Source organism: Schistocerca americana, chromosome 7, assembly GCF_021461395.2.
Source record: "Schistocerca americana isolate TAMUIC-IGC-003095 chromosome 7, iqSchAmer2.1, whole genome shotgun sequence".
Classification (NCBI taxonomy): Eukaryota; Metazoa; Arthropoda; class Insecta; order Orthoptera; family Acrididae; genus Schistocerca; species Schistocerca americana.
The window spans coordinates 17,184,145-17,210,207 of NC_060125.1; positions in this window are offsets into that span (position 1 = coordinate 17,184,145).

Below are 26,063 nucleotides of genomic sequence, written 5' to 3' on the forward strand. Positions count from 1 at the left end.
TGTTTCATCGTCAATGTGAAGGTCCAAGGAATACATTGAACCTGCAGTGGTGTATCGGAAACTAATACTGGTCTCACAGGGAATGCTCAAAGCACCGACTGTAAGAAGAGTCTCTATTCTTGTACTTAAGGCGGCATTGTGCCTTTTGTATTTAATTTCGATGCGATTTCTGTGTTTCATCGTCAATGTGAAGGTCCAAGGAATAAACTGAACCTGCAGAGGTGTATCGGAAACTAATACTGGTCTCACAGGGAATGCTCAAAGCACCGACTGTAAGAAGAGTCTCTACTCTTGTACTTAAGACGGCATTGTGCCTTTTGTATTTGATTCCGATGCGATTTCTGTGTTTCATCGTCAGTGTGAAGTTCCAAGGAATACATTGAACCTGCAGTGGTGTATCGGAAACTAATACTGGTCTCACAGGGAATGCTCAAAGCACCGACTGTAAGAAGAGTCGCTATTCTTGTACTTAAGGCGGCATTGTGCCTTTTGTACTTAATTCCGATGCCATTTCTGTGTTTCATCGTCAATGTGAAGGCCCAAGGAATACATTGAACCTGCAGTGGTGTATCGGAAACTAATACTGGTCTCACAGGGAATGCTCAAAGCACCGGCTGTAAGAAGAGTATCTATTCTTGTACTTAAGGCGGCATTGTGCCTTTTGTACTTATTTCCTACGCGATTTCTGTGTATCATCGTCAATGTGAAGGTCCAAGGAATACATTGAACCTGCAGAGGTGTAGCGGAATCTAATACTGGTCTTACAGGGAATGCTCAAAGCACCGACTGTAAGAAGAGTCTCTATTCTTGTACATAAGGCGGCATTGTGCGGTTTGTATTTAATTCCGATGCGATTTCTGTGTTTCATCGTCAATGTGAAGGTCCAAGGAATACATTGAACCTGCAGTGGTGTATCGGAAACTAATACTGGTCTCACAGGGAATGCTCAAAGCACCGACTGTAAGAAGAGTCTCTATTCTTGTACTTAAGGCGGCATTGTGCCTTTTGTATTTGATTCCGATGCGATTTCTGTGTTTCATCGTCAGTGTGAAGTTCCAAGGAATACATTGAACCTGCAGTGGTGTATCGGAAGCTAATACTGGTCTCACAGAGAATGCTCAAAGCACCGACTGTAAGAAGAGTCTCTATTCTTGTACTTAAGGCGGCATTGTGCCTTTTGTATTTAATTCCGACGCCATTTCTGCGTTTCATCGTCAATGTGAAGGTCCAAGGAATAAACTGCACCTGCAGAGGTCTAGCGGAAACTAATACGGGTCTCACAGGGAATGCTCAAAGCACCGACTGTAAGAAGAGTCTCCATTCTTTTACTTAAGGCGGCATTGTGCCTTTTGTATTTAATTACGATGCCATTTCGGTGTTTCATCGTCAATGTGAAGGTCTAAGGAATAAACTGAACCTGCAGTGGTGTAGCGGAAACTAATACTGGTCTCACAGGGAATGCTCAAAGCACCGACGGTAAGAAGAGTCTCTATTCTTGTACTTAAGGCGGCATTGTGCCTTTTGTATTTACTTCCGATGCCATTTCTGTGTTTCATCGTCAAAGTGAAGGTCCAAGGAATAATCTGAACCTGCAGAGGTGTAGCGGAAACTGATACTGGTCTCACATGGAATGCTCAAAGCACCGACTGTAAGAAGAGTCTCTATTCTTGTACTTAAGGCGGCATTGTGCCTTTTGTATTTAATTCCTATGCGATTTCTGTGTTTCATCGTCAATGTGAAGGTCCAAGGAATACATTGAACCTGCAGTGGTGTAGCAGAAACTAATACTGGTCTCACAGGGAATGCTCAAAGCACCGACTGTAAGAAGAGTCTCTATTCTTGTACTTAAGGCGGCATTGTGCCATTTGTATTTAATTCCGATGCCATTTCTGTGTTTCATCGTCAATGTGAAGGTCCAAGGAGTAAAGTGAACCTGCAGAGGAGTATCGGAAACTAATACTGGTCTCACAGGGAATGCTCAAAGCACCGACTGTAAGAAGATTCTCTATTCTTGTACATAAATCGGCATTGTGCTTTTGTATTTAATTCCGAGCGATTTCTGTGTTTCATCGTCAATTTGAAGTTCCAAGGAATACATTGAACCGGCAGTGGTGTATCGGAAACTAATACTGGTCTCACAGGGAATGCTCAAAGCACCGACTGTAAGAAGAGTCTCTATTCTTGTACTTAAGGCGGCATTGTGCCTTTTGTATTTAATTCCGATGCCATTTCTGTGTTTCATCGTCAATGTGAAGGTCCAAAGAATAAACTGAACCTGCAGAGGTGTAGCGGAAACTAATACTGGTCTCACAGGGAATGCTCAAAGCACCGACTGTAAGAAGAGTCTTTATTCTTGTACTTAAGGCGGCATTGTGCCTTTTGTATTTAATTCCGATGCCATTTCTGTGTTTTATCGTCAATGTGAAGGTCCAAGGAATAAACTGAACCTGCAGAGGTGTAGCGGAAACTAATACTGGTCTCACAGGGAATGCTCAAAGCACCGACTGTAAGAAGAGTCTCTATTCTTGTACTTAAGGCGGCATTGTGCCTTTTGTATTTAATTCCGATGCGATTTCTGTGTTTCATCGTCAATGCGAAGGTCCAAGGAATACATTGAACCAGCAGTGGTTTATCGGAAACTAATACTGGTCTCACAGGGAATGCTCAAATCACCGACTGTAAGAAGAGTCTCTATTCTTGTACTTAAGGCGGCATTGTGCATTTTGTATTTAATTCCGATGCCATTTCTGTGTTTCATCGTCGATGTGAAGGTCCAAGAAATAAACTGAACCTGCAGAGGTGTAGCGGAAACTAATACTGGTCTCACAGGGAATGCTCAAAGCACCGACTGCAAGAAGAGTCTCTATTCTTGTACTTAAGGCGGCATTGTGCATTTTGTATTTAATTCCAATGCGATTTCTGTGTTTCATCGTCATTGCGAAGGTCCAAGGAATACATGGAACCTGCAGTGGTGTATCGGAAACTAATACTGGTCTCACAGGGAATGCTCAAAGAACCGACTGTAAGAAGAGTCTCTATTCTTGTACTTAAGGCGGCATTGTGCCTTTTGTATTTAATTCCGATGCCATTTCTGTGTTTCATCGTCAATGTGAAGGTCCAAGGAATAAACTGAACCTGCAGAGGTGTAGCGGAAACTAATACTGGTCTCACAGGGAATGCTCAAAGCACCGACTGTAAGAAGAGTCTCTATTCTTGTACTTAAGGCGGCATTGTGCCTTTTGTACTTATTTCTGATGCGATTTCTGTGTATCATCGTCAATGTGAAGGTCCAAGGAATACATTGAACCTGCAGAGGTGAAGCGGTTACTAATACTGGTCTCACAGGGAATGCTCAAAGCACCGACTGAAAGAAGAGTCTCTATTCTTGTACATAAGGCGGCATTGTGCGTTTTGTATTTAATTCCGATGCGATTTCTGTGTTTCATCGTCAATGTGAAGGTCCAAGGAATACATTGAACCTGCAGTGGTGTATCGGAAACTAATACTGGTCTCACAGGGAATGCTCAAAGCACCGACTGCAAGAAGAGTCTCTATTCTTGTACTTAAGGCGGCATTGTGCCTTTTGTATTTCATTCCGATGCGATTTTTGTGTTTCATCGTCAGTGTGAAGTTCCAAGGAATACATTGAACCTGCAGTGGTGTATCAGAAACTAATACTGGTCTCACAGGGAATGCTCAAAGCACCGACTGTAAGAAGAGTCTCTATCCTAGTACTTAAGGCGGCATTGCGCCTTTTGTATTTGATTCCGATGCGACTTCTGTGTTTCATCGTCAGTGTGAAGGTCCAAGGAATAAACTGCACCTGCAGAGGTGTAGCGGAAACTAATACGGGTCTCACAGGGAATGCTCAAAGCACCGAGTGTAAGAAGAGTCTCCATTCTCGTACTTAAGGCGGCACTGTGCCTGTTGTATTTAATTCCGATGCCATTTCGGTGTTTCATCGTCAATGTGAAGGTCTAAGGAATAAACTGAACCTGCAGTGGTGTAGCGGAAACTAATACTGGTCTCACAGGGAATGTTCAAAGCACCGACGGTAAGAAGAGGCTCTATTCTTGTACTTAAGGCGGCGTTGTGCCTTTTGTATTTACTTCCGATGCCATTTCTGTGTTTCATCGTCAATGTGAAGGTCCAAATAATAATCTGAACCTGCAGAGGTGTATCGGAAACTAATACTTGTCTCACAGGGTATGCTCAAAGCACCGACTGTAAGAAGAGTCTCTATTCTTGTACTTAAGGCGGCATTGTGCCTTTTGTATTTAATTCCGATGCGATTTCTGTGTTTCATCGTAAATGTGAAGGTCCAAGGAACACATTGAACCTGCAGTGGTGTATCGGAAACTAATACTGGTCTCACAGGGAATGCTCAAAGCACCGACTGTAAGAAGAGGCTCTATTCTTGTACTTAAGGCGGCATTGTGCGTTTTGTATTTAATTCCGATGCCATTTCTGTGTTTCATCGTCAATGTGAGGGTCCAAAGAATAAACTGAACCTGCAGAGGAGTATCGGAAACTAATACTGGTCTGACAGGGAATGCTCAAAGCACCGACTGTAAGATGAGTCTCTATTCTTGTACTTAAGGCGGCATTGTGCCTTTTGTATTTAATTCCGATGCGATATCTGTGTTTCATCGTCAATGCGAAGGTCCAAGGAATACATTGAACCTGCAGTGGTGTATTGGAAACTAATACTGGTCTCACATGGAATGCTCAAAGCACCGACTGCAAGAAGAGTCTCTATTCTTATACTTAAGGCGGTATTGTGTCTTTTGTATTTAATTCCGATGCCATTTCTGTGTTTCATCGTCAATGTGAAAGTCCAAGGAATACATTGAACCTGCAGTGGTGTATCGGAAACTAATACTAGTCTTACAAGGAATGCCCAAAGCACCGACTGTAAGAAGAGTCTCTATTCTTGTACTTAAGGCGGCATTGTGTCTTTTGTATTTAATTCCGATGCCATTTCTGTGTTTCATCGTCAATGTGAAGGTCCAAGGAATACATTGAACCTGCAGTGGTGTATCGGAAACTAATACTGGTCTCACAGGGAATGCTCAAAGCACCGACTGTAAGAAGAGTCTCTATTCTTGTACTTAAGGCTTCATTGTGCCTTTTGTATTTAATTCCGATGCCATTTCTGTGTTTCATCGTCAATGTGAAGTTCCAAGGAATACATTGAACCTGCAGAGGTGTAGCGGAAACTAATACTGGTCTCACAGGGAATGCTCAAAACACCAACTGTAAGAAGAGTCTCTATTCTTGTACTTAAGGTGGCATTGTGCCTTTTGTATTTAATTCCGATGCGATATCTGTGTTTCATCGTCAATGTGAAGGTCCAAGGAATATACTGAACCTGCAGGGGTGTAGCGGAAACTAATACTGGTCTCACAGGGAATGCTCAAAGCACCGACTGTAAGGAGAGTCTCTATTCTTGTACTTAAGGCGGCATTGTGCCTTTTGTACTTAATTCCGATGCGATTTCTGTGTATCATCGTCAATGTGAAGGTCCAAGGAATACATTGAACCTGCAGAGGTGTAGCGGAAACTAATACTGGTCTCACAGCAAATGCTCAAAGCACCGACTGTAAGAAGAGTCTCTACTCTTGTACTTAAGACGGCATTGTGCCTTTTATATTTGATTCCGATGCGATTTCTGTGTTTCATCGTCAGTGTGAAGTTCCAAGGAATACATTGAACCTGCAGTGGTGTATCGGAAACTAATACTGGTCTCACAGGGAATGCTCAAAGCACCGACTGTAAGAAGAGTCTCTATTCTTGTACTTAAGGCGGCATTGTGCCTTTTGTATTTAATTCCGATGCGATTTCTGTGTTTCATCGTCAATGTGAAGGTCCAAGGAATACATTGAACCTGCAGTGGTGTATCAGAAACTAATACTGGTCTCACAGGGAATGCTCAAAGCACCGACTGTATGAAGAGTCTCTATCCTAGTACTTAAGGCGGCATTGCGCCTTTTGTATTTGATTCCGATGCGACTTCTGTGTTTCATCGTCAGTGTGAAGGTCCAAGGAATAAACTGCACCTGCAGAGGTGTAGCGGAAACTGATACGGGTCTCACAGGGAATGCTCAAAGCACCGACTGTAAGAAGAGTCTCCATTCTTGTACTTAAGGCGGCACTGTGCCTGTTGTATTTAATTCCGATGCCATTTCGGTGTTTCATCGTCAATGTGAAGGTCTAAGGAATAAACTGAACCTGCAGAGGAGTATCGGAAACTAATACTGGTCTGACAGGGAATGCTCAAAGCACCGACTGTAAGATGAGTCTCTATTCTTGTACTTAAGGCGGCATTGTGCCTTTTGTACTTAATTCCGATGCGATTTCTGTGTATCATCGTCAATGTGAAGGTCCAAGGAATACATTGAACCTGCAGAGGTGTAGCGGAAACTAATACTGGTCTCACAGGGAATGCTCAAAGCATCGACTGTAAGAAGAGTCTCTATTCTTGTACTTAAAGCGGCATTGTGCGTTTTGTATTTAATTCCGATGCGATTTCTGTGTTTCATCGTCAATGTGAAGGTCTAAGAAATAAAGTGAACCTGCAGTGGTGTAGCGGAAACTAGTACTGGTCTCACAGGGAATGCTCAAAGCACCGACTGTAAGAAGAGGCTCTATTCTTGTACTTAAGGCGGCATTGTGCGTTTTGTATTTAATTCCGATGCCATTTCTGTGTTTCATCGTCAATGTGAGGGTCCAAGGAATAAACTGAACCTGCAGAGGAGTATCGGAAACTAATACTGGTCTGACAGGGAATGCTCAAAGCACCGACTGTAAGATGAGTCTCTATTCTTGTACTTAAGGCGGCATTGTGCCTTTTGTATTTAATTCCGATGCGATATCTGTGTTTCATCGTCAATGCGAAGGTCCAAGGAATACATTGAACCTGCAGTGGTGTATTGGAAACTAATACTGGTCTCACATGGAATGCTCAAAGCACCGACTACAAGAAGAGTCTCTATTCTTATACTTAAGGCGGTATTGGGTCTTTTGTATTTAATTCCGATGCCATTTCTGTGTTTCATCGTCAATGTGAAAGTCCAAGGAATACATTGAACCTGCAGTGGTGTATCGGAAACTAATACTGGTCTTACAAGGAATGCCCAAAGCACCGACTGTAAGAAGAGTCTCTATTCTTGTACTTAAGGCGGCATTGTGCCTTTTGTATTTAATTCCGATGCCATTTCTGTGTTTCATCGTCAATGTGAAGGTCCAAGGAATACATTGAACCTGCAGTGGTGTATCGGAAACTAATACTGGTCTCACAGGGAATGCTCAAAGCACCGACTGTAAGAAGAGTCTCTATTCTTGTACTTAAGGCTTCATTGTGCCTTTTGTATTTAATTCCGATGCCATTTCTGTGTTTCATCGTCAATGTGAAGTTCCAAGGAATACATTGAACCTGCAGAGGTGTAGCGGAAACTAATACTGGTCTCACAGGGAATGCTCAAAGCACCAACTGTAAGAAGAGTCTCTATTCTTGTACTTAAGGTGGTATTGTGCCTTTTGTATTTAATTCCGATGCGATTTCTGTGTTTCATCGTCAATGTGAAGGTCCAAGGAATATACTGAACCTGCAGAGGTGTAGCGGAAACTAATACTGGTCTCACAGGGAATGCTCAAAGCACCGACTGTAAGGAGAGTCTCTATTCTTGTACTTAAGGCGGCATTGTGCCTTTTGTACTTAATTCTGATGCGATTTCTGCGTATCATCGTCAATGTAAAGGTCCAAGGAATACATTGAGCCTGCAGAGGAGTAGCGGAAACTAATACTGGTCTCACAGGGAATGCTCAAAGCATCGACTGTAAGAAGAGTCTCTATTCTTGTACTTAAAGCGGCATTGTGCGTTTTGTATTTAATTCCGATGCGATTTCTGTGTTTCATCGTCAATGTGAAGGTCCAAGGAATACATTGAACCTGCAGTGGTGTATCGGAAACTAATACTGGTCTCACAGGGAATGCTCAAAGCACCGACTGTAAGAAGAGTCTCTATTCTTGTACTTAAGGCGGCATTGTGCCTTTTGTATTTAATTTCGATGCGATTTCTGTGTTTCATCGTCAATGTGAAGGTCCAAGGAATAAACTGAACCTGCAGAGGTGTATCGGAAACTAATACTGGTCTCACAGCAAATGCTCAAAGCACCGACTGTAAGAAGAGTCTCTACTCTTGTACTTAAGACGGTATTGTGCCTTTTATATTTGATTCCGATGCGATTTCTGTGTTTCATCGTCAGTGTGAAGTTCCAAGGAATACATTGAACCTGCAGTGGTGTATCGGAAACTAATACTGGTCTCACAGGGAATGCTCAAATCACCGACTGTAAGAAGAGTCTCTATTCTTGTAGTTAAGGCGGCATTGTGCAATTTGTATTTAATTCCGATGCCATTTCTGTGTTTCATCGTCGATGTGAAGGTCCAAGAAATAAACTGAACCTGCAGAGGTGTAGCGGAAACTAATACTGGTCTCACAGGGAATGCTCAAAGCACCGACTGCAAGAAGAGTCTCTATTCTTGTACTTAAGGCGGCATTGTGCCTTTTGTACTTATTTCTGATGCGATTTCTGTGTATCATCGTCAATGTGAAGGTCCAAGGAATACATTGAACCTGCAGAGGTGAAGCGGTTACTAATACTGGTCTCACAGGGAATGCTCAAAGCACCGACTGAAAGAAGAGTCTCTATTCTTGTACATAAGGCGGCATTGTGCGTTTTGTATTTAATTCCGATGCGATTTCTGTGTTTCATCGTCAATGTGAAGGTCCAAGGAATACATTGAACCTGCAGTGGTGTATCGGAAACTAATACTGGTCTCACAGGGAATGCTCAAAGCACCGACTGCAAGAAGAGTCTCTATTCTTGTACTTAAGGCGGCATTGTGCCTTTTGAATTTTATTCCGATGCGATTTTTGTGTTTCATCGTCAGTGTGAAGTTCCAAGGAATACATTGAACCTGCAGTGGTGTATCAGAAACTAATACTGGTCTCACAGGGAATGCTCAAAGCACCGACTGTAAGAAGAGTCTCTATCCTAGTACTTAAGGCGGCATTGCGCCTTTTGTATTTGATTCCGATGCGACTTCTGTGTTTCATCGTCAGTGTGAAGGTCCAAGGAATAAACTGCACCTGCAGAGGTGTAGCGGAAACTAATACGGGTCTCACAGGGAATGCTCAAAGCACCGAGTGTAAGAAGAGTCTCCATTCTTGTACTTAAGGCGGCACTGTGCCTGTTGTATTTAATTCCGATGCCATTTCGGTGTTTCATCGTCAATGTGAAGGTCTAAGGAATAAACTGAACCTGCAGTGGTGTAGCGGAAACTAATACTGGTCTCACAGGGAATGTTCAAAGCACCGACGGTAAGAAGAGTCTCTATTCTTGTACTTAAGGCGGCGTTGTGCCTTTTGTATTTACTTCCGATGCCATTTCTGTGTTTCATCGTCAATGTGAAGGTCCAAATAATAATCTGAACCTGCAGAGGTGTATCGGAAACTAATACTTGTCTCACAGGGTATGCTCAAAGCACCGACTGTAAGAAGAGTCTCTATTCTTGTACTTAAGGCGGCATTGTGCCTTTTGTATTTAATTCCGATGCGATTTCTGTGTTTCATCGTAAATGTGAAGGTCCAAGGAACACATTGAACCTGCAGTGGTGTATCGGAAACTAATACTGGTCTCACAGGGAATGCTCAAAGCACCGACTGTAAGAAGAGGCTCTATTCTTGTACTTAAGGCGGCATTGTGCGTTTTGTATTTAATTCCGATGCCATTTCTGTGTTTCATCGTCAATGTGAGGGTCCAAAGAATAAACTGAACCTGCAGAGGAGTATCGGAAACTAATACTGGTCTGACAGGGAATGCTCAAAGCACCGACTGTAAGATGAGTCTCTATTCTTGTACTTAAGGCGGCATTGTGCCTTTTGTATTTAATTCCGATGCGATATCTGTGTTTCATCGTCAATGCGAAGGTCCAAGGAATACATTGAACCTGCAGTGGTGTATTGGAAACTAATACTGGTCTCACATGGAATGCTCAAAGCACCGACTGCAAGAAGAGTCTCTATTCTTATACTTAAGGCGGTATTGTGTCTTTTGTATTTAATTCCGATGCCATTTCTGTGTTTCATCGTCAATGTGAAAGTCCAAGGAATACATTGAACCTGCAGTGGTGTATCGGAAACTAATACTGGTCTTACAAGGAATGCCCAAAGCACCGACTGTAAGAAGAGTCTCTATTCTTGTACTTAAGGCGGCATTGTGTCTTTTGTATTTAATTCCGATGCCATTTCTGTGTTTCATCGTCAATGTGAAGGTCCAAGGAATACATTGAACCTGCAGTGGTGTATCGGAAACTAATACTGGTCTCACAGGGAATGCTCAAAGCACCGACTGTAAGAAGAGTCTCTATTCTTGTACTTAAGGCTTCATTGTCCCTTTTGTATTTAATTCCGATGCCATTTCTGTGTTTCATCGTCAATGTGAAGTTCCAAGGAATACATTGAACCTGCAGAGGTGTAGCGGAAACTAATACTGGTCTCACAGGGAATGCTCAAAGCACCAACTGTAAGAAGAGTCTCTATTCTTGTACTTAAGGTGGCATTGCGCCTTTTGTATTTAATTCCGATGCGATATCTGTGTTTCATCGTCAATGTGAAGGTCCAAGGAATATACTGAACCTGCAGGGGTGTAGTGGAAACTAATACTGGTCTCACAGGGAATGCTCAAAGCACCGACTGTAAGGAGAGTCTCTATTCTTGTACTTAAGGCGGCATTGTGCCTTTTGTACTTAATTCCGATGCGATTTCTGTGTATCATCGTCAATGTGAAGGTCCAAGGAATACATTGAACCTGCAGAGGTGTAGCGGAAACTAATACTGGTCTCACAGCAAATGCTCAAAGCACCGACTGTAAGAAGAGTCTCTACTCTTGTACTTAAGACGGCATTGTGCCTTTTATATTTGATTCCGATGCGATTTCTGTGTTTCATCGTCAGTGTGAAGTTCCAAGGAATACATTGAACCTGCAGTGGTGTATCGGAAACTAATACTGGTCTCACAGGGAATGCTCAAAGCACCGACTGTAAGAAGAGTCTCTATTCTTGTACTTAAGGCGGCATTGTGCATTTTGTATTTAATTCCGATGCGATTTCTGTGTTTCATCGTCAATGTGAAGGTCCAAGGAATACATTGAACCTGCAGTGGTGTATCAGAAACTAATACTGGTCTCACAGGGAATGCTCAAAGCACCGACTGTATGAAGAGTCTCTATCCTAGTACTTAAGGCGGCATTGCGCCTTTTGTATTTGATTCCGATGCGACTTCTGTGTTTCATCGTCAGTGTGAAGGTCCAAGGAATAAACTGCACCTGCAGAGGTGTAGCGGAAACTGATACGGGTCTCACAGGGAATGCTCAAAGCACCGACTGTAAGAAGAGTCTCCATTCTTGTACTTAAGGCGGCACTGTGCCTGTTGTATTTAATTCCGATGCCATTTCGGTGTTTCATCGTCAATGTGAAGGTCTAAGGAATAAACTGAACCTGCAGAGGAGTATCGGAAACTAATACTGGTCTGACAGGGAATGCTCAAAGCACCGACTGTAAGATGAGTCTCTATTCTTGTACTTAAGGCGGCATTGTGCCTTTTGTACTTAATTCCGACGCGATTTCTGTGTATCATCGTCAATGTGAAGGTCCAAGGAATACATTGAACCTGCAGAGGTGTAGCGGAAACTAATACTGGTCTCACAGGGAATGCTCAAAGCATCGACTGTAAGAAGAGTCTCTATTCTTGTACTTAAAGCGGCATTGTGCGTTTTGTATTTAATTCCGATGCGATTTCTGTGTTTCATCGTCAATGTGAAGGTCTAAGAAATAAAGTGAACCTGCAGTGGTGTAGCGGAAACTAGTACTGGTCTCACAGGGAATGCTCAAAGCACCGACTGTAAGAAGAGGCTCTATTCTTGTACTTAAGGCGGCATTGTGCGTTTTGTATTTAATTCCGATGCCATTTCTGTGTTTCATCGTCAATGTGAGGGTCCACGGAATAAACTGAACCTGCAGAGGAGTATCGGAAACTAATACTGGTCTGACAGGGAATGCTCAAAGCACCGACTGTAAGATGAGTCTCTATTCTTGTACTTAAGGCGGCATTGTGCCTTTTGTATTTAATTCCGATGCGATATCTGTGTTTCATCGTCAATGCGAAGGTCCAAGGAATACATTGAACCTGCAGTGGTGTATTGGAAACTAATACTGGTCTCACATGGAATGCTCAAAGCACCGACTACAAGAAGAGTCTCTATTCTTATACTTAAGGCGGTATTGGGTCTTTTGTATTTAATTCCGATGCCATTTCTGTGTTTCATCGTCAATGTGAAAGTCCAAGGAATACATTGAACCTGCAGTGGTGTATCGGAAACTAATACTGGTCTTACAAGGAATGCCCAAAGCACCGACTGTAAGAAGAGTCTCTATTCTTGTACTTAAGGCGGCATTGTGCCTTTTGTATTTAATTCCGATGCCATTTCTGTGTTTCATCGTCAATGTGAAGGTCTAAGAAATAAAGTGAACCTGCAGTGGTGTAGCGGAAACTAGTACTGGTCTCACAGGGAATGCTCAAAGCACCGACTGTAAGAAGAGGCTCTATTCTTGTACTTAAGGCGGCATTGTGCGTTTTGTATTTAATTCCGATGCCATTTCTGTGTTTCATCGTCAATGTGAGGGTCCAAGGAATAAACTGAACCTGCAGAGGAGTATCGGAAACTAATACTGGTCTGACAGGGAATGCTCAAAGCACCGACTGTAAGATGAGTCTCTATTCTTGTACTTAAGGCGGCATTGTGCCTTTTGTATTTAATTCCGATGCGATATCTGTGTTTCATCGTCAATGTGAAGGTCCAAGGAATACATTGAACCTGCAGTGGTGTATCGGAAACTAATACTGGTCTCACAGGGAATGCTCAAAGCACCGACTGTAAGAAGAGTCTCTATTCTTGTACTTAAGGCTTCATTGTGCCTTTTGTATTTAATTCCGATGCCATTTCTGTGTTTCATCGTCAATGTGAAGTTCCAAGGAATACATTGAACCTGCAGAGGTGTAGCGGAAACTAATTCTGGTCTCACAGGGAATGCTCAAAGCACCAACTGTAAGAAGAGTCTCTATTCTTGTACTTAAGGTGGTATTGTGCCTTTTGTATTTAATTCCGATGCGATTTCTGTGTTTCATCGTCAATGTGAAGGTCCAAGGAATATACTGAACCTGCAGAGGTGTAGCGGAAACTAATACTGGTCTCACAGGGAATGCTCAAAGCACCGACTGTAAGGAGAGTCTCTATTCTTGTACTTAAGGCGGCATTGTGCCTTTTGTACTTAATTCTGATGCGATTTCTGCGTATCATCGTCAATGTAAAGGTCCAAGGAATACATTGAACCTGCAGAGGAGTAGCGGAAACTAATACTGGTCTCACAGGGAATGCTCAAAGCATCGACTGTAAGAAGAGTCTCTATTCTTGTACTTAAAGCGGCATTGTGCGTTTTGTATTTAATTCCGATGCGATTTCTGTGTTTCATCGTCAATGTGAAGGTCCAAGGAATACATTGAACCTGCAGTGGTGTATCGGAAACTAATACTGGTCTCACAGGGAATGCTCAAAGCACCGACTGTAAGAAGAGTCTCTATTCTTGTACTTAAGGCGGCATTGTGCCTTTTGTATTTAATTTCGATGCGATTTCTGTGTTTCATCGTCAATGTGAAGGTCCAAGGAATAAACTGAACCTGCAGAGGTGTATCGGAAACTAATACTGGTCTCACAGCAAATGCTCAAAGCACCGACTGTAAGAAGAGTCTCTACTTTTGTACTTAAGACGGTATTGTGCCTTTTATATTTGATTCCGATGCGATTTCTGTGTTTCATCGTCAGTGTGAAGTTCCAAGGAATACATTGAACCTGCAGTGGTGTATCGGAAACTAATACTGGTCTCACAGGGAATGCTCAAAGCACCGACTGTAAGAAGAGTCTCTATTCTTGTACTTAAGGCGGCATTGTGCCTTTTGTATTTAATTCCGATGCGATTTCTGTGTTTCATCGTCAATGTGAAGGCCCAAGGAATACATTGAACCTGCAGTGGTGTATCGGAAACTAATACTGGTCTCACAGGGAATGCTCAAAGCACCGGCTGTAAGAAGAGTCTCTATTCTTGTACTTAAGGCGGCATTGTGCCTTTTGTACTTATTTCCGATGCGATTTCTGTGTATCATCGTCAATGTGAAGGTCCAAGGAATACATTGAACCTGCAGAGGTGTAGCGGAATCTAATACTGGTCTCACAGGGAATGATCAAAGCACCGACTGTAAGAAGAGTCTCTATTCTTGTACATAAGGCGGCATTGTGCGGTTTGTATTTAATTCCGATGCGATTTCTGTGTTTCATTGTCAATGTGAAAGTCCAAGGAATACATTGAACCTGCAGTGGTGTATCGGAAACTAATACTGGTCTCACAGGGAATGCTCAAAGCACCGACTGTAAGAAGAGTCTCTATTCTTGTACTTAAGGCGGCATTGTGCCTTTTGTATTTGATTCCGATGCGATTTCTGTGTTTCATCGTCAGTGTGAAGTTCCAAGGAATACATTGAACCTGCAGTGGTGTATCGGAAACTAATACTGGTCTCACAGGGAATGCTCAACGCACCGACTGTAAGAAGAGTCTCTATTCTTGTACTTAAGGCGGCATTGTGCCTTTTGTATTTAATTCCGCCGCCATTTCTGTGTTTCATCGTCAATGTGAAGGTCCAAGGAATAAACTGCACCTGCAGAGGTGTAGCGGAAACTAATCCGGGTGTCACAGGGAATGCTGAAAGCACCGACTGTAAGAAGAGTCTCTATTCTTGTACTTAAGGCGGCATTGTGCATTTTGTATTTAATTCCGATGCGATTTCTGTGTTTCATCGTCAATGTGAAGGTCCAAGGAATACATTGAACCTGCAGTGGTGTAGCGGAAACTAATACTGGTCTCACAGGGAATGCTCAAAGCACCGACTGTAAGAAGAGTCTCTATTTTTGTACTTAAGGCGGCATTGTGCCTTTTGTATTTAATTCCGATGCGATTTCTGTGTTTCATCGTCAATGTGAAGTTCCAAGGAATACATTGAACCTGCTGTGGTGTATCGGAAACTAATACTGGTCTCACAGGGAATGCTCAAAGTACCGACTGTTAAATGAGTCTCTATTCTTGTACTTAAGGCGGCATTGTGCCATTTGTATTTAATTCCGATGCCATTTCTGTGTTTCATCGTCAATGTGAAGGTCCAAGGAGTAAAGTGAACCTGCAGAGGAGTATCGGAAACTAATACTGGTCTCACAGGGAATGCTCAAAGCACCGACTGTAAGAAGATTCTCTATTCTTGTACATAAATCGGCATTGTGCTTTTGTATTTAATTCCGAGAGATTTCTGTGTTTCATCGTCAATTTGAAGGTCCAAAGAATAAACTGAACCTGCAGAGGTGTAGCGGAAACTAATACTGGTCTCACAGGGAAGGCTCAAAGCACCGACTGTAAGAAGAGTCTTTATTCTTGTACTTAAGGCGGCATTGTGCCTTTTGTATTTATTTCCGATGCCATTTCTGTGTTTTATCGTCAATGTGAAGGTCCAAGGAATAAACTGAACCCGCAGAGGTGTAGCGGAAACTAATACTGGTCTCACAGGGAATGCTCAAAACACCGACAGTAAGAAGAGTCTCTATTCTTGTACTTAAGGCGGCATTGTGCCTTTTGTATTTAATTCCGATGGGATTTCTGTGTTTCATCGACAATGTGAAGGTCCAAGGAATAAAAAGAACCTGCAGAGGTGTAGCGGAAACTAATACTGGTCTCACAGGGAAAGCTCAATGCACCGACTATAAGAAGAGTCTCTATTCTTGTACTTAAGGCGCATTGTGCCTTTTGTATTTAATTCCGATGCCATTTCTGTGTTTCATCGTCAATGTGAAGGTCCAAGGAATAAACTGAACCTGCAGAGGTGTAGCGGAAACTAATACTGGTCTCACAGGGAATGCTCAAAACACCGACTGTAAGAAGAGTCTCTATTCTTTTACTTAAGGCGGCATTGTGCCTTTTGTATTTGATTCCCATGCGATTTCTGTGTTTCATCGTCAATGTGAAGTTCCAAGTAGAACATTGAACCTGCAGTGGTGTATCGGAAACTAATACTGGTCTCAAAGGGAATGCTCAAAGCACCGACTGTAAGAAGAGTCTCTATTCTTGTACTTAAGGTGGCATTGTGCCTTTTGTATTTAATTCCGATGCGATTTCTGTGTATCATCGACAATGTGAAGGTCCAAGGAATAAACGGAACCTGCAGAGGTGTAGCGGAAACTAATACTGGTCTCACAGGGAATGCTCAAAGCACCGACTGCAAGAAGAGGCTCTATTCTTGTAGTTAAGGCGGCATTGTGCCTTTTGTATTTAATTCCGATGCGATTTGTGTTCTCATCGTCAATGTGAAGTTCCAAGGAATACATTGAACCTGCAGTGGTGTATCGGAAACTAATACTCGTCTCACAGGGAATGCTCAAAGCACCGAATGTAAGAAGAGTCTCTATTCTTGTACTTAAGGCGGCATTGTGCCTTTTGTATTTAATTCCGATGCCATTTCCTCGTTTCATCGTCAATGTGAAGGTCCAAGGAATAAACTGAACCTGCAGAGGTGTAGCGGAAACTAATACTGGTCTCACAGGGAATGCTCAATGCACCGACTGTAAGAAGAGTCTCTATTCTTGTACTTAAGGCGGCATTGTGCCTTTTGTATAATTAATTCCGATGGGATTTCTGTGTTTCATCGACAATGTGAAGGTCCAAGGAATAAAAAGAACCTGCAGAGGTGTAGCGGAAACTAATACTGGTCTCACAGGGAAAGCTCAAAGCACCGACTGTAAGATGAGTCTCTATTCTTGTACTTAAGGCGCATTGTGCCTTTTGTATTTAATTCCGATGCCATTTCTGTGTTTCATCGTTAATGTGAAGGTCCAAGGAATAAACTGAACCTGCAGAGGTGTAGCGGAAACTAATACTGGTCTCACAGGGAATGCTCAAAACACCGACTGTAAGAAGAGTCTCTATTCTTTTACTTAAGGCGGCATTGTGCCTTTTGTATTTGATTCCCATGCGATTTCTGTGTTTCATCGTCAATGTGAAGTTCCAAGTAATACATTGAACCTGCAGTGGTGTATCGGAAACTAATACTGGTCTCAAAGGGAATGCTCAAAGCACCGACTGTAAGAAGAGTCTCTATTCTTGTACTTAAGGCGGCATTGTGCCTTTTGTATTTAATTCCGATGCGATTTCTGTGTATCATCGTCAATGTGAAGGTCCAAGGAATACATTGAACCTGCAGAGGTGTAGGGGAAACTAATACTCGTCTGACAGAGAATGCTCAAAGCACCGACTGTAAGAAGAATCTCTATTCCAGTACTTAAGGCGGCATTGTGCGTTTTGTATTTAATTCCGATGCGATTTCTGTGTTTCATCGTCAATGTGAAGGTCCAAGGAATACAATGAACCTGCAGTGGTGTATCGGAAACTAATACTGGTCTCACAGGGAATGCTCAAAGCACCGACTGTAAGAAGAGTCTCTATTCTTGTACTTATGGCGGCATTGTGCCTTTTGTATTTAATTCCGATGCCATTTCTGTGTTTCATCGTCAATGTGAAGGTCCAAGGAATAAACTGAACCTGCAGAGGTGTATCGGAAACTAATACTGGTCTCACAGGGAATGCTCAAAGCACCGACTGTAAGAAGAGTCTCTATTCTTGTACTTAAGGCGGCATTGTGCCATTTGTATTTAATTCCGATGCCATTTCTGTGTTTCATCGTCAATGTGAAGGTCCAAGGAATTATATTAACCTGCAGATGTGTAGCGGAAGCTAATACTGGTCTTACAGGGAATGCTCAAAGCACCGACTGTAAGAAGAGTTTCTATTCTTGTACTTAAGGCGGCATTGTGCCATTTGTGTTTAATTCCGATGCGATTTCTGTGTTTCATCGTCAATGTGAAGTTCCAAGGAATACATTCAACCTGCAGTGGTGTATCGGAAACTAATACTGGTCTCACAGGGAATGCTCAAAGCACCGACTGTAAGAAGAGCCTCTATTCTTGTACTTAAGGCGGCATTGTGCCTTTTGTATTTAATTCCGATGCCATTTCTGTGTTTCATCGTCAATGTGAAGGTCCAAGGAAAAAAACTGAACCTGCTGAGGTGTAGCGGAAACTAATACTGGTCTCACAGGGAATGCTCAAAGCACCGACTGTAAGAAGAATCTCTATTCTTGTACTTAAGGCGGCATTGTGCCATTTGTATTTAATTCCGATGCCATTTCTTTGTTTCATCGTCAATGTGAAGGTCCAAGGAATAAACTGAACCTGCAGAGGTGTAGCGGAATCTAATACTGGTCTCACAGGGAAAGCTCAAAACACCGACTGTAAGAAGAGTCTCTATTCTTGTACTTAAGGCGGCATTGTGCCTTTTGTATTTAATTCCGATGCGATTTCTGTGTTTCATCGTCAATGTGAAGTTCCAAGGAATACATTGAACCTGCAGTGGTGTATCGGAAACTAATACTGGTCTCACAGGGAATGCTGAAAGCACCGACTGTAAGAAGAGTCTCTATTCTTGTACTTATGGCACCATTGTGCCTTTTGTATTTAATTCCGATGCCATTTCTGTGTTTCATCGTCAATGTGAAGGTCCAAGGAATAATCTGAACCTGCAGAGGTGTAGCGGAAACTAATACTGGTCTCACAGGGAATGCTCAAAGCACCGACTGTAAGAAGAGTCTCTATTCTTGTATTTAAGGCGGCATTGTGCCTTTGTATTTAATTCCGATGGGATTTCTGTGTTTCATCGTCAATGTGAAGGTCCAAGGAATAAAAAGAACCTGCAGAGGTGTAGCGGAAACAAATACTGGTCTCACAGGGAGTGCTCAAAGCACCGACTGTAAGAAGAGTTTCTATTCTTGTACTTAAGGCCCATTGTGCCTTTTGTACTTCATTCCGATGCCATTTCTGTGTTTCATCGTCAATGTGACGGTCCAAGGAATAAACTGAACCTGCTGAGGTGTAGCGGAAACTAATACTGGTCTCACAGGGAATGCTCAAAGCACCGACTGTAAGAAGAGTCTCTATTCTTGTACTTAAGGCGGCATTGTGCCTTTTGTATTTAATTCCGATGCGATTTCTGTGTTTCATCGTCAATGTGAAGTTCCAAGGAGTACATTGAACCTGCAGTGGTGTATCGGAAACTAATACTGGTCTCACAGAGAATGCTCAAGGCACCGACTGTAAGAAGAGGCTCTATTCTTGTACTTAAGGCGGCATTGTGCCTTTTGTATTTAATTCCGATGCCATTTCTGTGTTTCATCGTCAATGTGAAAGTCCAAGGAATACATTGAACCTGCAGTGGTGCATCGGAAACTAATACTGGCCTCACAGGGAATGCTCAAAGCACCGATTGTAAGAAGAGTCTCTATTCTTGTACTTAAGGAGGCATTGTGCCTTTTGTATCTAATTCCGATGCCATTTCTGTGTTTCACCGTCAATGTGAAGGTCCAAGGAATAAACTGAACCTGCAGAGGTGTATCGGAAACTAATACTGGTCTCACAGGGAATGCTCAAAGCACCGACTGTAAGAAGAGTCTCTATTCTTGTACTTATGGCGGCATTGTGCCTTTTGTATTTGATTCCGATGCGATTTCTGTGTTTCATCGTCAATGTGAAGTTCCAAGGAATACATTGAACCTGCAGTGGTGTATCGGAAACTAATACTGTTCTCAAAGGGAATGCTCAAAGCACCGACTGTAAGAAGAGTCTCTATTCTTGTACTTAAGGCGGCATTGTGCCTTTTGTATTTAATTCCGATGCGATTTCTGTGTATCATCGTCAATGTGAAGGTCCAAGGAATACATTGAACCTGCAGAGGTGTAGCGGAAACTAATACTGGTCGCACAGGGAATGCTCAAAGCACCGACTATAAGAAGAGTCTCTATTCCTGTACTTATGGCAGCATTGTGCGTTTTGTATTTAATTCCGATGCGATTTCTGTGTTTCATTGTCAATGTGAAGATCCAAGGAATACATTCAACCTGCAGTTGTGTATCGGAAACTAATACTGGTCTCACAGGGAATGCCCAAAGCACTGACTGTAAGAAGAGTCTCTATTCTTGTACCTAAGGCGGCATTGTGCCTTTTGTATTTAATGACGATGCCATTTCTGTGTTTCATCGTCAATGTGAAGGTCCGAGGAATAAACTGAACCTGCAGAGGTGTAGCGGAAACTAATACTGGTCTCACAGGGAATGCTCAAAGCACCGACTGTAAGAAGAGTCTCTGTTCTTGTACTTAAGGCGGGATTGTGCCTTTTGTATTTAATTCCGATGCGATTTCTGTGTTTCATCATCAATGCGAAGGTCCAAGGAATACATTGAAATTGCAGTGGTGTATCGGAAACTAATACTGGTCTCACAGGGAATGCGTAAAGCACCGACTGTAAGAAGAGTCTCAATTCTTGTACTTAAGGCGGCATTGTGCCATTTGTATTTAATTCCGATGACATTTCTGTGTTTCATCGTCAATGTGAAGGTCCAAGGAATAAACTGAACTTGCAGAGGTGTAGCGGAAACTAATACTGGTCTTACAGGGAATGCTCAAAGCACCGACTGTAAGAAGAGTCTCTATTCTTGTACTTAAGGCGGCATTGTGCCATTTGTATTTAATTCCGATGCGATTTCTGTGTTTCACCGTCAATGGGAAGTTCCAAGGAATACATTCAACCTGCAGTGGTGTATCGGAAACTAATACCGGTCTCACAGGGAATGCTCAAAGAACCGACTGTAAGAAGAGTCTCTATTCTTGTACTTAAGGCGGCATTGTGCCTTTTGTATTTACTTTCGATGCCATTTCTGTGTTTCATCGTCAATGTGAAGGTCCAAGGAAAAAAACTGAACCTGCTTAGGTGTAGCGGAGACTAATACTGGTCTCACAGGGAATGCTCAAAGCACCGACTGTAAGAAGAATCTCTATTCTTGTATTTAAGGCGGCATTGTTCCTTTTGTATTTAATTCCGATGTAATTTCTGTGTTTCATCGTCAATGTGTATGTCCAAGGAATAGATTGAACCTGCAGTGGTGTATCGGATACTATTACTGGTCTCACAGGGAATGCTCAAAACACCGACTGTAAGAAGAGTCTCTATTCTTGTACTTATGGCGCCATTGTGCCTTTTGTATTTAATTCCGATGCCATTTCTGTGTTTCATCGTCAATGTGAAGGTCCAAGGAATAAACTGAACCTGCAGAGGTGTAGCGGAAACTAATACTGGTCTTACAGGGAATGCTCAAAGCACCTACTGTAAGAAGAGTCTCTATTCTTGTACTTAAGGCGGCATTGTGCCATTTGTATTTAATTCCGATGCCATTTCTGTGTTTCATCGTCAATGTGAAGGTCCAAGGAATAAACTGAACCTGCAGAGGAGTATCGGAAACTAATACTGGTCTGACAGGGAATGCTCAAAGCACCGACTGTAAGATGAGTCTCTATTCTTGTACTTAAGGCGGCATTGTGCCTTTTGTATTTAATTCCGATGCGATTTCTGTGTTTCATCGTCAATGCGAAGGTCCAAGGAATACATTGAACCTGCAGTGGTGTATTGGAAACTAATACTGGTCTCACATGGAATGCTCAAAGCACCGACTGCAAGAAGAGTCTCTATTCTTGTACTTAAAGCGGTATTGTGTCTTTTGTATTTAATTCCGATGCCATTTCTGTGTTTCATCGTCAATGTGAAAGTCCAAGGAATACATTGAACCTGCAGTGGTGTATCGGAAACTAATACTGGTCTTACAAGGAATGCCCAAAGCACCGACTGTAAGAAGAGTCTCTATTCTTGTACTTAAGGCGGCATTGTGCCTTTTGTATTTATTTCCGATGCCATTTCTGTGTTTCATCGTCAATGTGAAGGTCGAAGGAATACATTGAACCTGCAGTGGTGTATCGGAAACTAATACTGGTCTCACAGGGAATGCTCAAAACACCGACTGTAAGAAGAGTCTCTATTCTTGTACTTAAGGCTTCATTGTGCTTTTTGTATTTAATTCCGATGCCATTTCTGTGTTACATCGTCAATGTGAAGTTCCAAGGAATACATTGAACCTGCAGAGGTGTAGCGGAAACTAATACTGGTCTCACAGGGAATGCTCAAAGCACCAACTGTAAGAAGAGTCTCTATTCTTGTACTTAAGGTGGCATTGTGCCTTTTGTGTTTAATTCCGATGCGATTTCTGTGTTTCATCGTCAATGTGAAGGTCCAAGGAATATACTGAACCTGCAGAGGTGTAGCGGAAACTAATACTGGTCTCACAGGGAATGCTCAAAGCACCGACTGAAAGGAGAGTCTCTATTCTTGTACTTAAGGCGGCATTGTGCCTTTTGTACTTAATTCCGATGCGATTTCTGTGTATCATCGTCAATGTGAAGGTCCAAGGAATGCATTGAACCTGCAGAGGTGTAGCGGAAACTAATACTGGTCTCACAGGGAATGCTCAAAGCACCGACTGTAAGAAGAGTCTCTATTCTTGTACTTAAGGCGGCATTGTGCGTTTTGTATTTAATTCCGATGCGATTTCTGTGTTTCATCGTCAATGTGAAGGTCCAAGGAATACATTGAACCTGCAGTGGTGTATCGGAAACTAATACTGGTCTCACAGGGAATGCTCAAAGCACCGACAGTAAGAAGAGTCTCGATTCTTGTACTTAAGGCGGTATTGTGCCTTTTGTATTTAATTTCGATGCGATTTCTGTGTTTCATCGTCAATGTGAAGGTCCAAGGAATAAACTGAACCTACAGAGGTGTATCGGAAACTAATACTGGTCTCACAGGGAATGCTCAAAGCACCGACTGTAAGAAGAGTCTCTACTCTTGTACTTAAGACGGCATTGTGCCTTTTGTATTTGATTCCGATGCGATTTCTGTGTTTCATCGTCAGTGTGAAGTTCCAAGGAATACATTGAACCTGCAGTGGTGTATCGGAAACTAATACTGGTCTCACAGGGAATGCTCAAAGCACCGACTGTAAGAAGAGTCTCTATTCTTGTACTTAAGGCGGCATTGTGCCTTTTGTATTTGATTCCGATGCGATTTCTGTGTTTCAACGTCAGTGTGAAGTTCCAAGGAATACATTGAACCTGCAGTGGTGTATCGGAAACTAATACTGGTCTCACAGGGAATGCTCAAAGCACCGACTGTAAGAAGAGTCTCTATTCTTGTACTTAAGGCGGCACTGTGCCTTTTGTATTTAATTCCGACGCCATTTCTGTGTTTCATCGTCAATGTGAAGGTCCAAGGAATAAACTGCACCTGCAGAGGTGTAGCGGAAACTAATACGGGTCTCACAGGGAATGCTCAAAGCACCGACTGTAAGAAGAGTCTCCATTCTTGTACTTAAGGCGGCATTGTGCCTTTTGTATTTAATTACGATGCCATTTCGGTGTTTCATCGACAATGTGAAGGTCTAAGGAATAAACTGAACCTGCAGTGGTGTAGCGGAAACTAATACTGGTCTCACAGGGAATGCTCAAAGCACTGACAGTAAGAAGGGTCTCTATTCTTGTACTTAAGGCGGCATTGTGCCTTTTGTATTTACTTCCGATGCCATTTCTGTGTTTCATCGTCAATGTGAAGGTCCAAGGAATAATCTGAACCTGCAGAGGTGTAGTGGAAACTAATACTGGTCTCACAGGGAATGCTCAAAGCACCGACTGTAAGAAGAGTCTCTATTCTTGTACTTAAGGCGGCATTGTGCCTTTTGTATTTAATTCCGATGCGATTTCTGTGTTTCATCGTCATTGTGAAGGTCCAAGGAATACATTGAACCTGCAGTGGTGTAGCGGAAACTAATACTGGTCTCACAGGGAATGCTCAAAGCACCGACTGTAAGAAGAGTCTCCATTCTGGTACTTAAGGCGGCATTGTGCCTTTTGTATTTAATTCCGATGCGATTTCTGTGTTTCATCGTCAATGTGAAGTTCCAAGGAATACATTGAACCTGCTGTGGTGTATCGGAAACTAATACTGGTCTCACAGGGAATGCTCAAAGCACCGACTGTTAAATGAGTCTCTATTCCTGTACTTAAGGCGGCATTGTGCCATTTGTATTTAATTCCGATGCCATTTCTGTGTTTCATCGTCAATGTGAAGGTCCAAAGGATAAACTGAACCTGCAGAGGTGTAGCGGATACTAATACTGGTTTCACAGGGAATGCTCAAAGCACCGACTGTTAGAAGAGTCTTTATTCTTGTACTTAAGGCGGCATTGTGCCTTTTGTATTTAATTGCGATGCCATTTCTGTGTTTTATCGTCAATGTGAAGGTCCAAGGAATAAACTGAACCTGCAGAGGTGTAGCGGAAACTAATACTGGTCTCACAGGGAATGCTCAAAGCACCGACTGTAGAAGAGTCTCTATTCTTGTACTTAAGGCGGCATTGTGCCTTTTGTATTTAATTCCGATGCGATTTCTGTGTTTCATCGTCAATGCGAAGGTCCAAGGAATACATTGAACCAGCAGTGGTGTATCGGAAACTAATACTGGTCCCACAGGGAATGCTCAAAACACCGACTGTAAGAAGAGTCTCTATTCTTGTACTTAAGGCGGCATTGTGCACTTTGTATTTAATTCCGATGCCATTTCTGTGTTTCATCGTCAATGTGAAGGTCCAAGGAATAAACTGAACCTGCAGAGGTGAAGCGGAAACTAATACTGGTCTCACAGGGAATGCTCAAAGCACCGACTGCAAGAAGAGTCTCTATTCTTGTACGTAAGGCGGCAGTGTGCCTTTTGTATTTAATTCCGATGCGATTTCTGTGTTTCATCGTCAATGTGAAGTTCCAAGGAATACATTGAACCTGCAGTGGTGTTTCGGAAAGTAATACTGGTCTCACAGGGAATGCTCAAAGCACCGACTGTAAGAAGAGTCTCTATTCTTGTACCTAAGGCGGCATTGTGCCTTTTGTATTTAATTCGGATGCCATTTCTTCGTTTCATCGTCAATGTGAAGGTCCAAGGAATAAACTGAACCTGCAGAGGTGTAGCGGAAACTAATACTGGTCTCACATTGAATGCTCAAAGCACCGACTGTAAGAAGAGTCTCTATTCTTGTACTTAAGGCGGCATTGTGCCTTTGGTATTTAATTCCGATGGGATTTCTGTGTTTCATCGACAATGTGAAGGTCCAAGGAATAAAAAGAACCTGCAGAGGTGTAGCGGAAACTAATACTGGTCTCACAGGGAAAGCTCAAAGCACCGACTATAAGAAGAGTCTCTATTCTTGTACTTAAGGCGCATTGTGCCTTTTGTATTTAATTCCGATGCCATTTCTGTGTTTCATCGTCAATGTGAAGGTCCAAGGAATAAACTGAACCTGCAGAGGTGTAGCGGAAACTAATACTGGTCTCACAGGGAATGCTCAAAACACCGACTGTAAGAAGAGTCTCTATTCTTTTACTTAAGGCGGCATTGTGCCTTTTGTATTTGATTCCCATGCGATTTCTGTGTTTCATCGTCAATGTGAAGTTCCAAGTAATACATTGAACCTGCAGTGGTGTATCGGAAACTAATACTGGTCTCAAAGGGAATGCTCAAAGCACCGACTGTAAGAAGAGTCTCTATTCTTGTACTTAAGGCGGCATTGTGCCTTTTGTATTTAATTCCGATGCGATTTCTGTGTATCATCGTCAATGTGAAGGTCCAAGGAATACATTGAACCTGCAGAGGTGTAGGGGAAACTAATACTGGTCTGACAGAGAATGCTCAAAGCACCGACTGTAAGAAGAGTTTCTATTCCAGTACTTAAGGCGGCATTGTGCGTTTTGTATTTAATTCCGATGCGATTTCTGTGTTTCATCGTCAATGTGAAGGTCCAAGGAATACAATGAACCTGCAGTGGTGTATCGGAAACTCATACTGGTCTCACAGGGAATGCTCAAAGCACCGA